Source organism: Jaculus jaculus, chromosome 5 (assembly GCF_020740685.1).
Source record: "Jaculus jaculus isolate mJacJac1 chromosome 5, mJacJac1.mat.Y.cur, whole genome shotgun sequence".
NCBI classification, from domain to species: domain Eukaryota; kingdom Metazoa; phylum Chordata; class Mammalia; order Rodentia; family Dipodidae; genus Jaculus; species Jaculus jaculus.
In genome coordinates this window covers 5483234-5497691 of record NC_059106.1, presented here as the reverse complement: position 1 = coordinate 5497691, position 14458 = coordinate 5483234, and positions in this window count along the sequence as shown.

Sequence of the window (14458 nt, the reverse complement as noted above, 5' to 3'; positions counted from 1 at the left end):
GTGGCTGAGACTCACTGATCCATTTCTTTTTTCTTTTTTCTTTTTTTTAGGTAGGGTCTCACTCTAGGTCAGGCTGACCTGGAATTCACTCTGTAGGCTCAGAGTAATCCCGAGTGCTGGGATTAAAGGCGTGTGCCACCACACCCCGGCTTCACCGATCAATTTCTATTTTCTTCCAAGGTGTTTTTTTTTTTTTTTTAACTCACTGCTGGTTTTTGAATATTCCGTTTTAATGCATGTACATAATGCATTTGATTTTACTCTCTCTTCTCTCCCTCCTGTTAATCCCTTTGGCCCCATTAATCCCCTTCTCACTTTCTTGCCTTTTTCTTTTTTAACCCATTGAGTTAAACTAGGGTTGCTTGCATGATCATGGGTGAGGGTTTTCTATGGAATGGGCAATTTAGCAAGGCCACATGTTGGTGAACTGGACCCCCCTCTCCCAGCAACCAATCGCTGCTCTGGGTGGTGTGAGGTCTCACGAATCCTGCCTCCATTGATTACTGTGTACTGACAAGCTCGATGTCGTGCGGGAAGCCACAGCTTCTGTGAATTCAAGAGTGTAATGGGGGCTGGAGAGATGGCTTAGCGGTTAAGCGCTTGCCTGTGAAGCCTAAGGACCCCGGTTCGAGGCTCAGTTCCCCAGGTCCCACGTTAGCCAGATGCACAAGGGGGCGCACGCGTCTGGAGTTCGTTTGCAGAGGCTGGAAGCCCTGGCGCACCCATTCTCTCTCTCTCCCTCTATCGGTCTTTCTCTCTGTGTCTGTCGCTCTCAAATAAATAAATTTAAAAAAAAAAGAGTGTAATGGACATGTACTCGAAAGACAGTGACTCCAGCCCTCCTCCACATCCTTCTGCTCTTACATTCTCTCTGCCCCCTTTTCTGTGAGGTTTCCTGAGCCTTGGGGGAGTGGTTTAGATGTCCCGTTTGAGGCTGAGCACACGGTTTCGCTTATTCTTGGCAGTTTTCCCAGATATACATTTTGGTATTAATTGCTGCCAATTGTAGTAAGAAATCTCTCTGAGGCTTCATGCTGTACTAATCTATGGAGACAAATAGTAGATATTTAGAAGTCAGTTTGTATGGTGGTTTGATTCAGGTGTCTCCCATAAACAGGTGTTCTGAATTCTAGGTCCCCAGCTGATGGAGATTTGGGAACTAGCGCCTCCTGGAGGCAGTGTATTGTTGGGGGCGGTTTATGGGTGTTATACCCAACGTCCCCTTGCCAGTGTTTGGCACACTCTCCTGTTGCTCTTGTATAGCTGATGTTGGCCAGGAGGTGATGCCCATCCTCTCCTCATGCCATTGTTTCCCCTGTCATCATGGAGCTTCCCCTGGAGTCTGTAAGTCAAAATAACCTTTTTTCCCCCACAAGCTGCTCTTGGTCAGGTGTTTTCTGCCAGGAATGAGAACTTGACTACAACAGTTTGACATGCTATCTGTTTAACATAATCACAGTAGTAAGTTCCCCTTAGGGATTTTGTCCTTAGCCATAGCCTTTTGGGGGGAGAGGGGGGAGGGCTTCAAGGCAGAGTCTCATCTATCCCAGGCTAACCTGGAATTCACTATGTAGTTCCAGGCTAGCCTCGAGCCTAAAGCAAGTCTCCTACCTCTGCCTTCCGAGTGCTGGGATTGAAGGTGTGTGCCACCACGCCTGGCTTCCATAGACCAGGTTTATAGTACCAGGCATAAAATCCCTCCTGTAGAGCCAGACACACAAAAGTGAGGCAAGCACAAGGTTGCACATGTCCACTAGGTGGAAAAAACATCTGAAGTTTGATTTCAGTGGCTGAGGCCCTGGCATGCCAATTCTCTCTCTCTCACTCTAAAATAAAAATAGTAAAACCCATTAAAAACTGCTGAGTGTGGGGATGGGGAAATGACTCAGTGGTTAAAGGTTCTTGCTTGTAAAGCCCCATGGCCTGGGTTTGATTCCCCAGTACCCATGTAAAGCCAGTTACGCATAGTGGCACAAGTGTCTGGAGTTGGTTTGCAGTGACAAAGACGTCCTGAGCACTCTTTTCTCATATTCTCTCTGTTTCACACACACACACACACACACACACACACACACACACACACAAATTTTTGTTTTTTAAACTGAGCGTGGTGACGTGTTTGTAATCTTAGCGCTGGGAAAGCAGAGACAGGAGACTCCCTTTTGCTCACTGGGCAGCCAGCTTAGCCCAGTGGTGGAGTTCCAGACCAACGGGCGATCATGTCTCAAAGGAGATGGGCAATGAACGGTTCTCCGGCCTCTACAAGCCACACACATGCACTCACACACACCCATGTAGCCACACACAGGAACACACACACATGCATAAAAAGGTTCATGCACACAGTGTTGTCCTCGTAAGGTGACAAATGCTGCCACAACCCCAGGCTTGGTTTTCATGAGTCATTTGAGTATACATAACAGGACACTCTGCATGTGAATGTGAGGCTGCTGAGACTTCATTTCTGTAGGGTTTCTTGTTTGTTTGTTAGTTTGTTTTCTGAGATGGAGCATTGCTTGGGCCCAGGCTGGCCTGGAACTCACTATGCAGTCTTAGGCGGGCCTGGGACTCCCAGCAACAATCCCACCCTGGCCTCCCACCTGGGATTAAAAGCGTGCTGTTATTTTTATCTTCAGTTCGTGCAGTTTCTGGTCAATACCTACTCAGATATCATCATACTCGCTGCTATCAAGGCAAATCGTAAGGAGGTTTCTCCCTAGCAAGATAAGGCAGGAAAGAAGTCCAAGGTGCCTGAGTCATTCATTACAGGAAACAGAGCCCCTCCCCCTGCCCACCTTCCCCACACCAGCGGTCCGCCAAGAAGTGCTGGGGACTCCTGTCCCCAAAGAACTCAGAGCCAGGATTAAGTATGTGTGCTCCACACAGACGTCTGTAAGGTATCGATTTTTGTCCGCTCTTGGCAGCCAGAACCCACAGGGGTCCATCCACATGTGCGCAAGGCAGCCTCCAAAACCATGCACTACAATGGTGGTGAGCCTGTGCAATCCGAAGCTTCCTCTCCCCACTTCCTTCCAGCTTTTTGTTCTTGACTTGGGACTCATAGCAAAACCAGCTGGCTGGCCAGGGATGCTGAAATGAACCATAAGGAGGAAGGGATACTCCAGGGAATGAGAGAATGAACGAACACGTGAGGCGGGGGGGGGGGGTCGGGTGGTGGTGGTGGTGAACAGTGATCCAGGAAGCACACACACAGGGAAAAACAGGAACGCAGAGGATCTGGGCTCTGGCCAAGAGATGACCGCTGTCCCAGGCCCTCAGCCCCAGAACATTCACTGAGCAGACAGGCTGGGAGGAGGCAAGGCCTCTGGAGTGGGGGACCTTCAGCCTTGGCCCTGATCCCCACTGAGTCCATGTCTCCCTGCCTTCACTTCATCGCCTATACAGGCTTCTCTAGAAACTGGAAGTTTTCCCTTAAATAAGATTCTGATAAGAGAAAAAAAAAAAAACCTTGTTCTGCTTTTTGAGCTTCCTTCCCCCACCTCCCATCCCCGCTGTTGACATTCCGTGTAAGTATCAAAGGAAGAGCAGAGGCAGGCCAGGAACAGGAGAGAGGGGAGATTCAACACTGGCTGAACCCTGGGCCTCCGGCTGCCGGGGACCGCCCTCGTCCTGGGAAGCCTACGCTGGACACACCGGACCCTGGGTCAAGCGGACATTCACTGCTGGGCACGAAACGCTAGCAGCAGGCGCCACCTTAGCGCACGGCCCCAGCACCTGCTGGCAGTGTTTGTCCCAGTTACCTGCGGCCCTTACCACCCCTGGGGGGTCGTGGAGCTCCCCTGCTTGAGAGAACAGGAAACAGCTTCCAAGTGGCTGATCCTGGCTGTCACACAGCAAGAGGCGGAGTGGGCTCTGCAGGCATTTCGAAAAGTGAAGTGACTCAAACTCAGAAACACCAAAACCACACGTTCTCGCTCACATGCGGGTCTTAGCCTGTAACATTGATAGGTACGTTTATATAGGTTGGCGGGGGAGACAGCTGGGAATTATAAACATACAGAGATAGAACTGTGGCCAAAAGTGCTGAGCTGGACGTGGGGGAAGGAAGGGGAAAGGATACAGGTGACGCAGGGGAAAAGGGAAATGGATGGAAAGAGGGAGAGAGGAATAGGAGAGAGGAGGGTAATAAAATAATTGTGCTGGAGGGGCCGGAGAGATGGCTCAGTGGACAAGACACTTTCTTGCAAAGCCTTCCAATCAGAGTTCGATTCCCCAGCACCCATATAAAGCCAGATGCACAAAGTGGGGCATGCACCTAGAGTTCATTTGCAGTACCTAGAGGTCCTGGTGCATCCCTTCTTTCTCTACCAAGCAAGTAAAACTTATGTTTTAAAAAGTGCTGGGTGAGCCAGGCGTGATGGAGCACGCCTTTAATCCCAGCACTTGGGAGGCAGAGAGAGGTAGGAGGATCACTGTGAGTTCAAGGCACTCTCTCTCTCAAAACGTTTGAGTACTAATTTAGGTCTTCCTGATTATGGGGCAAGCACTTTACCCACTGAGCTATCTCCCCAGCCTGTGTATATATCTTTTTTTTTTTTCTAAGTAGGGTCTCACTCTAGCCCAGGCTTTCCTGGAATTCACTCTGTAGTCGCCCCAGGCTGGCTTCAAACAATGCCTCCAGAGTGCTGGAATTAAAGGTATGCACCTCCACTCCTGATTTATGTATCTTAGCTCTGTGTGCATCTTAAATTATATTTTGAAAATAGTTTTGTTTTTTTCTTTATTTATTTGCAAGGGGAGAGAGAGAGAGAGAGGAAGGGGAAAAAGAGAGACATGCGTGCACCCCAGGGCCTCCAGCTGCTGTAAATCAATTCCAGATGCATGTGCCACTTTGTGAATCTGGCTTTACATGGGTATTGGGGACTAGAAACCCGGGTTGTTAGGCTTTGCAGACAAGTGCCTTAACTGCTCAGCCATCTTTCTAGCCCCCTAAAAATAGTTGTTTCTTTTAAAAATATTTTTCATGAGCTGGGCATGGTGGGGTATGCCTTTAATCCCAGCACTTGGGAGGCAGAGGTAGGAGGATCACCTTGAGTTCAAGGCCACCCTGAAACTACATAGTTAATTCTTGGTCAGCCTGGACCAGAGTGAGACCCTACTTCAGAAAAAAAAAAAAATTCATGTGTGACACTGATGTAGGCTTATAAAAATTCACTCAGAATAATAAAGCCCAAATCTGTAAATGTTTTGTGTTCTTAAATTTACAAGTTACTATTATTATTGTTATTTGGTTTTGCGAGGTAGGGTCTCGCTCTAGCACATGCTGGCCTGGAATTCACTATGGAGTCTCAGGTTGGCCTCAAACTAACTCACAGTGATCCTCCTACCTCAGCCTCCCATGTGCTGGGATTAAAAGGCATGTAACACCATGTCTGGCTAACTTATTATTTTTTTTGGTATTTTTGAGGGAAATTCTCACTCTAGTCAACCTGATCTGGAACTCACACTGTAGTTCCAGGCTGGCCTCAAACTCACAATGACCCTCCTACCTCTGCCTCCACAATGCTGGGATTAAAGGTATATGCCACCACACCTGGCCAGTTATTATTATTGAAAAATTGTTTTTGTTTATTTATAAGCAGAGAGAGATGAGAGACAGAGAGAATGGGTAACCCATGGCCTCTAGCCACTGCAAATGAACTCCAAATGCATGTGCCATTGTGCATCTGGCTTTACATGTGTACTGGGGAATCAAATGGGGCCCTACTTAGGCTTTGCAAGCGGGTGCCTTAACTGGGGAACCATCTCCCCAGCCTGCAAGTTCTTTTTTTTTTTTTTTTGACCACCTTTGGAAAGACATATTTTTTTCTTTTCTCTTTTAAAGAGCTTTAAAGTTTATTTTATTTTATTTATTTGAGGGATAGAAGCAGACATATATAGAGAGAGCCAGAGAGAGAGAGAGGAAGAGAGAAAATGGGTGTGCCAGAGCCTTCAGCCACTGTAAACAAATTCCAGACACATGTACCACCTTGTGTATCTGGCTTACGTGGGTCCTGGGTAATTGAACTTGGGTCTTTTGGCTTAGCAGGCAAATGCCTTCACCACAAAGTCATCTCTCCAGCTCTGGACAGATATTTTCTTTCTATTAAGGAAAGAGGAACCTACAACTGACCTCATTGTGAAATCTTTAAACTGGCCTAACTTATTGTGATGATAATATTTCTTATAAGTACATATAAAATTTTTAAAATTCTGCTTTAAAAATATTTTTTTTATTTATTTGTGGGTTGGGGAGAGAAAGATAGATACATAGATATAGATAGATAGATAGATAGATAGATAGATAGATAGATAACCAGGGCCCTTTACCACTACAAACAAACTACAGACACATGTGCTACTTTGTGCATTTGGCTTTATGTGAGAATTGGGGATATGAACCTGGGTCTCAGGCTTGGCAAGCAAATGTCTATAACTGCTGAGCCAAAATTTTAGATTCCATATTCAGTTTTTGTAAATATTTTATTTTTATTTACTTATTACAGTCAGAGGGAGAGAGAGAGAGAGGGAGAGAATGAGCTCTCCAGGGCTTCTAGCCACTGCAAACGAACTCCAGATGCATGCGCCACTATGAGCATCCGGCTTATGTGTAACCTGGAGAACTGAACCTGGGTCCTTAGGCTTTACAGGCATGTGCCTTAATCGCTAAGCCATCTCTCCATAATTACAGATAATTATGATAACCATGATAACTCCCTCCCATCCCCCACTTTCCACTTTGCAACTCCACTCTCCATATCATCCCCTCCCCCTCTCAATTAGTCTCTCTTTTATTTTGATATCATTATCTTTTCCTCCTGTTTAGTAGGTTCTCCCAGGCACTGTGAGGTCATGGATATCCAGGTCAAAATAAATTCAGAAATAATATATAAACAGTACTATAAGAAAAATCAAATCCAAAATTCTAAGTTAGCATGATGGGTAAGAATGTTTTACTAGAAATAAGTTACAGCTCATAGTGCAACTGGAAGACATGATGTTTTGAGTTTTAATTAATTATTTATCTTGGCTCTTCTCCTTTTTCACCATGTCTGTACTCCTAAGGACAAAGGAACTGAAAACAAGCCTCACATTTCATTTACCAGTTATAGCATTTCTAGTAAGACTGGTATCGTCACGTTGAAACTATTTGATGAATGGCCTTTTTTTTTTTTTTTTTGGTTTTTCAAGGTAGGGTCTCATTTTGACTCAGGCTGACCTAGAATTCACTATGGAGTCTCATGGTGGCCTTGAACTCACAGTGATCCTCCTACCTCTGCCTCCCAAGTGCTGGAACTAAAGGCGTGTGCCACCACGCCCGGCTTGATGCACGTTTTGAGAGAAAGTAAATAAGCAAATATACTAGCTAAACCAAGATATTAAGTCTAAGGGGGAAAAGATACAAATATAAAGTCTAAGAAGTTAAGGAGAAAATGTTAAGTTCTTCCTAAATTTTTGAATTAGGAATACAAATAAGAATGTATTTAAAAAATTCTATTGAAAAATGCCCCTTCCCCCCAAAAAAGAAATCAGGATCCAGGGAAATGGCTGGCTCCTGGGAAGGAGAGGAAATACAAAGGGGCTGGGGAGACAGCTCAGTGCTTACAGGCACTTGCTTGTAAAGCCTGCCGGCCTGGGTTCAGTTCCTCAGGCCTCATGTCAAGTGCGTGCATTTGGAGTTTCTTTGATGTGCAAGAGGCCCAGGGGCACCCCTGTTCTCTCTCTCAAATAAATACAAGTATTTTAACAATAAAAATAAAAAAGAAAAAATATAAGGGAGCATCTCTGTGTGTTCAGCTGCTGTGTGTGTCAAACCTCTCTGGGCAGGTTGTAATGACAGGCATTCATTTCTCACCGTTCTGGAGGCTGGAGGTTCAAGATGAAGACGCCCCAGGCCGTTCTGCTGTATGAAGGCCTAGTTTCCTGGTTCATTGACAGAAACTTCTCACCGTGTCCTGTAACCGCAACACTTGGGAGGTTGAGGCAGGAGGTCAGAGAGCTCAAGGACAGCCTGTGATATACGGTGAGCGTCTGTCTCAAACAAAACAAAGAAAAGTAGAAATGCACACAAATGCATGCACTCACACAAGTCCTTCAGGGAAAGCCCTAATCCGAACCCTCAAAGGACAACCCAGCCAGAAAGAACTCCCACTGGACAAATTATGAGAATTTGAGCATCAAAAAATAAATAAAAAAGGGGTTGGAGAGATGGCTCAGCAGTTAAAGCACTTGCCTGCAAAGCCTAACAGCCCAGGTTTGATTCTCCAGGATCCATGTAAAACCAGATGCAGAAAGTGGCACATGCGTCTGGAGTTTGCTTGCAGAAGCTAGAGACCCTGGCATACCCATATTCATTCTTTCTCTCTCTCTGCTTACAAATAAAAATATTTTAATAAATAAGAATTTCCTACTGAGGACCCCTCCTGTTCTGCAGGAGCTCTGCCTCTTTCCTTCACTGAAGCTCTATAAATAAATTTTTATTCTGTCTCATGAAAGAAAGAAAGAAAGAAAGAAAGAAAGAAAGAAAGAAAGAAAGAAAAGTAAGAAAGAAAGGAAGAAAGAAGAAAAAATAGCTTAATTGACTGCAATGATGAATAAATAAAAACCCCTGAGTTAGGTCAAGTGTGGTGACGCAGGCCTGTAACCCCAGCTCTCATGAGGTGAAGGCAGGAGGATCACTAGATCACTAGTTCAAGGCCAAAATGGCTTATACAGGTTCTAGAATACCAAAAACCAGAACCAAACAAACAAAACCATAACCAACAAACCCAACTCCCCGAGTCCATACCAATGTTCAAAAGGAAAGAGAAAGGGGGAACCCCACTTCTCTTGCCACCATTGATGACTGTTCCACAACTTCCTCATCGTGGGCACAAAGAAGACTCAAGTATTTATCTATGATTTTTAATGGGAAATGTAGAAAAAAGGTTAGGATGAGAAAATGTCCCCTGTTATTTCCAGTTGAAAAACTAATTTGGGAATAGATCATTCTGGACACTGAAATAACTAGTTGAAAGGTCACTGGGGACCAGGATTCTTCATGGTGACAAATGACCATCTTGCAACTCAATGGTTCATTGCAGGGTAAAAAACCTATCTACTATATCATTATATATATCTTTATAATCTTTATAAGATTAGTATCCTAGAGACAAATACAATGTGGGAATCTTAATTTAAAAAGAATCCTTGTTTTCTTTTCTTTTTCCTTTTTTGATTTTTCGAGGTAGGGTCTCACTCTGGCTCAGACTTACTTGGAATTCACTATGTAGTCTCAGGGTGGCCTTGAACTCACAGTGATCCTCTTACTTCTGTCTCCCTAGTGCTGGGATTAAAGGCCACCACAAGCCAGGAGGCAGAGGTAGGAGGATTGCCTCGAAAAAGCAAAAAAAAAAAAAAGGCCCCACCACACCTGGCTTTTTTCTCTTTCTTTTTTGAAGTATTTATTTACTTATTTGAGAGAGGTGGCAGATAGAAAGAGAGAATGGGTGTGCCAGGGCCTCCAGCCACTGCCAATGTACTCCAGATATATGAGCCACCTTGGTCATCTGGCTTATGTGGCTACTGGGGGATTGAACCTGGGTCCTTAGGCTTCACAGGCAAGTTCCTTAATCTCTAAACCATCTCTCCAGCACCTCTTTTTCTTTTAAAAAATCTAAAAAACCGTCTTATGACAACTGATAAAACTTAATGTAAATTTGATAGTCAATAATGTCTTAGTTCACTTTCTGCATTGTAGCAGAATGTGAGACCCAATGGGTTCCACAATAACCAGTATTAACTCCTTCCCAAGGCTGCACTCTACTGACCTAAACATCTCCCACGAGTCTCCATCGTTAAAGGTCCCACCTCTCAGCATCCCCACCCTGAAAACGTAGTTCCCAACATTTTAACCCTTGCGGTAGGCAAACTATAGGCAAACTACATTCAAACCACAACAGGTAGCACTAGGCACATTATGATTAAATTTCTTAGGTGAGGTAACATAGTGTATTGATGGAAAATGGTGGGGCCAAAGGGATGGCTCAGTGGGTAAGAGCACTTGCCATGCAAGCATGAAGGCTTGAGTTCGATTCCCTAGTACCCATGTAAACAGCTAGGTGTGACCATGCATGTTTGTAAACCCAGTGCTGTGAGGAACAGAGACCAGCACCTCCAGGTTCTGTGAGCAGCTCCAGCTCACAGAAATCCCTGGAGGAGTGGAAGGGAAGGACTTCTGATGCTCTCTGCCCTGCACACACCTGTGCACAAGGAATGCACACATCTACGCACACACACACACACACACACACACACACATACAAATACACACATGCATGCACCACAAACACACCGCAACATACATAATACACACATGCAAATCACATGCGGAAACTAATAGAAGAGAGGAGGGAAAGAAATAAAGGAAGGAAAGAAGGGAGGAAGGGAGAGAAAGGAGGAAGGAAGAAAGGAAGGAAGGGAGGAAGAAAGGAAGGAAATTTGTGTTCTAATGGTTTTGGAAGTGGGAGACTTCTAGAACACAAATTTTCTTCCTTTCTTCATCCCTCTGCACGTGGATGCATGGGACCACATATCTGCACATGCATGTGCTTACACAGTACACTATGCACACATACACCACATACATGCAAAAAAGAAAAAAACAAACATATGCTTATCATATGACCTGGAAGTTGCACATCTAGGTATTTATCCCTGAGAAATGAGAGTTTATGCCCACACGGAGACATGCGTGTCATTGTTCACAGAAGTTGATTTACAAGAGTCAAAAACTGGAGTTCATGAAAATGACCCCCAAGGGGTGAGTGGCTGAGCACTCATACATGGAGCTTCCCCAATCAGCTACTGATGATGAGGGAATGAACCACTGGTGGACTCAACAGCTGATGCCCTCCTCCACTTTCAGTTTATTTTGATGGATCTCACTCAGACTGGCTTCAAACTCGCTACGTAGAGGTCGACCTTGAGCTTCTGACCCTCCTGTTTCCACCTCTCAGGTGTTGGGATTACAGGTGGTGCAGTCAGGGTCGCATTGCTGGCAGAAAACACCCAACCAAGAGCAGCTTGTGAGAGAAAAGGGTTTATTTTGGCTTACAGACTCCAGGGGAAGCTCCACGGTGGCAGGGAAAGTGACGGCGTGGGCAGAGGGTGGACATCACCCCCTGGCCAGCATCAGGTGGACAATAGCAACAGGAGAGTGTGCCAAACACTGGCAAGAGGAAGCTGGCTATAATATCCATAAGCCCACCCCCAACAATACACTGCTTCCAGGAGGCTTCAATTCCCAAATCTCCACCAGCTGGGAACCTAGCGTTCAGAACAGCTAAGTTTATGGGGGGGCACTGAATCACACCTCCACAGCAGGCACGTGCCACCATGGCTGGTTGACGTAGTGCTGAGGATGGAGCCTGGGGCTCTGTGCATGCGGGGCAAGCACTGGGTCGTTTAAGTCATTTCGTCTAATGCAATGCAAGCGCTATGCAAGTAACGTTGTACTCTATTGTCTAGGGGACAGTGGACACAAAGAGTCTACACCTGTTCAGTAGAGTTGCATTTTTGTCCCAAATATTTTCAACTCTCCATTGGTTGACATTACGGACTCGATGAATGCAGAGGGTATACATTATTGTCAAATGTCAAATTCTTGGTTTCCATATGGTGTTAGAGTTATGCAAAATGTTGGAGGAAATTCAGTGAAGGGCCCATGGAATCTCTATACTATCTTGCTACCTGCTGTGAGTTTGTAATTTCCATATAACAAGGACCGAAAAAAGAGCTGGCAAAATACCGAAAAAAGAGCTGGCAAAGTACATTGTGTGTGTGTGTAGATCAGAGGACAACCGTGGGTGTTATCCATTAAGAATGCTGTCTGGGGCTGGAGGGATGGCTTAGCAGTTAAGGTGTTTGCCTGCAAAGCCAAAGGACCCAGGTTCAATTTCCCAGGACCCACTTTAGCCAGATGCACAAGGGGGATGGGATGCATGTGTCTGGAGTTTGTTTGCAGTGGCTGGAAGCCCTGGCACACCCATTCTCTCTCTCTCTCTCCCTCTTTCTCTGTCAAATAAGTAAAATAGATAAAAATAAAATATTTTTTAAAAGAATGCTGTCTGCCTTTTCATTTTATTTATTTTATTTTTGAGATAGCACCTCTCATTGGCCGGGAGCTCACTGAGTAGGATGACTGGCTGGCCCGTGATGTCCAGGATCTGCCATCTCCACCTCCCCACAGCTGGGATTCCAAGTGCAGGCTACCTTGACCTGCACCTAGTGGGCTTTGGTGATCAAGTTCAGGGCTTCATGCTTGCAAGGAAAGCTCTTTACTGACTGAGCAGGTATATGTCTCCGGCCTAAAACCTCTTCAGAAAACAATTCTAATAGAGTGGTTGGACCTTCTTGTGCATCTCTGGACATGGTCTGATAGTCATGTGGTCACAACAAAGATGCCCAGTGTTTGTCCCAGAGGTGACTCCGTGCAGCCAAAGCGGGTAACCACAGAACTGCCTTCCTTCCCCTCTCCCTGCGGCTGCCCCGCCTCCATCATGCACTTTGAGTATATTCTGCTCCCGTCCTGCTGTGGGCTCGAGGGCCTGTGGTGCATAAGGCAGGTGCAGGTACAGACTGAGAGCTGGGCAACTTCAGAACAGAAGTGTTTCCCAACCTAAGTGGTTTCCTGGAAGGCAGCGTTCTTGAACTGGGCTGAGCAAAATAGGCTGGAACCAGAGAGACAAGACAGCGGAAGCAGCTGGTGCCAAGGGCTGCAGGCGAGGTTGGCAGCAGGGCCAGGGCTGGGTTGAACCAGAAATACCATGAGAGAAGCCAGGCAGGTGGGAGCAGGTGAACTAAAGTACCTGGAATTCATTCTACCGTCTCTGCAGTGAAGGGCAGGAGGGTGGCCTGGTCCTGTGAACTTTTATGGAAGTCCTCCATGGACAAGGAAGAGGGAAGCTGGATGGGTGAATGCCAAGGTTCTAACTAAGAGGCAATGCTGGAGCGAGACACGGAGGCCCGAGGAGGGCAGGGAAGTGGAGTGAGGAAGATTGCTCAGGAAAGTGGTCTTGAGTCCAGCACTCACCAGGACTGCGTAGACACAATGCAGCTGTAATGGTTAGAGCACCCGTGGGGGCTAAATGCCATGGGCAGACTTCTTCCAAACCCCCCCAGATTGTGACTCCCTCCAGGCTGCCACACTGTTCCCTTCTTGGCCCTGGAGCCGTGAGGCTCTGTTCTGGGCTGTCTCACAGCTCTGGGAGGTACTGGGCCAAGAGCCTGGTCACTGCTTGGGAATGCCTTAGCTTGCAGGGGCCCTGACTTCTAGAAAGAGCCAGTCATGTGCTGACTAAAGGGATCTCTCCACCCTGGAGTAGGTCCCACACAGGTGGTTGCTTTCCTCCACAGTGGAGACTCATTCAACATGCCCACCTCCTGTAGGAGTCTCTTCCATACGCAGAAGTCCTGGTACCACACAGCATTTTACAGTTACCTACGGAGAGAAACCATAGAGAATATGTCTCCTTCCAGGCCAGGGCTCCCTTTGTATCTCTGCCAGTCCCAACAGTTCCTCCAGGTTTGCTGCAAGCTCAGCAACTGCCAGCGGACAGAATTCACTGGAAACAGCCTTTGTTTCTTAGAGGCAGCCTTGGCTGGGACTGTATGCTGAAAAGAGGCAGTGCATGGTATAAAGTTTACACAGCTCTGACATACATATATATTTATGATACATGACGGGTATGTATGGAATCTGGAGTCACCACTCGAAAGGCTGACCAATGCTTCTGGCTCATTTTCTGTCATTTGTACCCTCCTTTGCTCAATCCAATAAACTCTCTGCTCTCATTACCTCAGGGCATGGGTCAAATTCTCACATTTTGGCCTTTAAAAACCTGGACCCAGGCTGGAGAGATAGGTCTGTCAGTGACGTGCTTGCCTTGCAAACCTGAGGACTTGAGTTCAATCCCCAGTACCCATGTAAAAATGCCCGGCATGTTGGCACGTGTTTGTCATTCCCAGAACTGGGGAGGTGGAGACAGGAGGGTCCCTGCTAGCTAGTTTAGCCTAATTTGTGAGTTCCTGGCCAGCGAGAGGCCTTGTCCCAGATAGGGTAGATGGTGTTCCTGAAAACAGCACCAAAGCAAACTCTCATCTTTGCATTTGTCACCTGGCCACATGGCGTCATGCTGGCAACTCCTTCCCTCTGTCCAGTGTGGGGTCTGTTGTGGCATCCACACCGCTACATCGCAGGTCTGTTTCAGAATATGAAAGGCACCTTCGATCTCCGTGACCGGGGCTCGGGATGTTCCGGGCTGGCAGCTCTCTGGGGCGGAGGGCCCATGGCAGGAAACCCTCTACCCTTTTCTCCATGCAGGAGCTGTGGGGGGACCTCCAGGGTAAACACGCTACCCAGAAAACCATTCAAGGAAGGGTCTCACTCTAGCCCAGACTGACTTAGAATTCACCATGG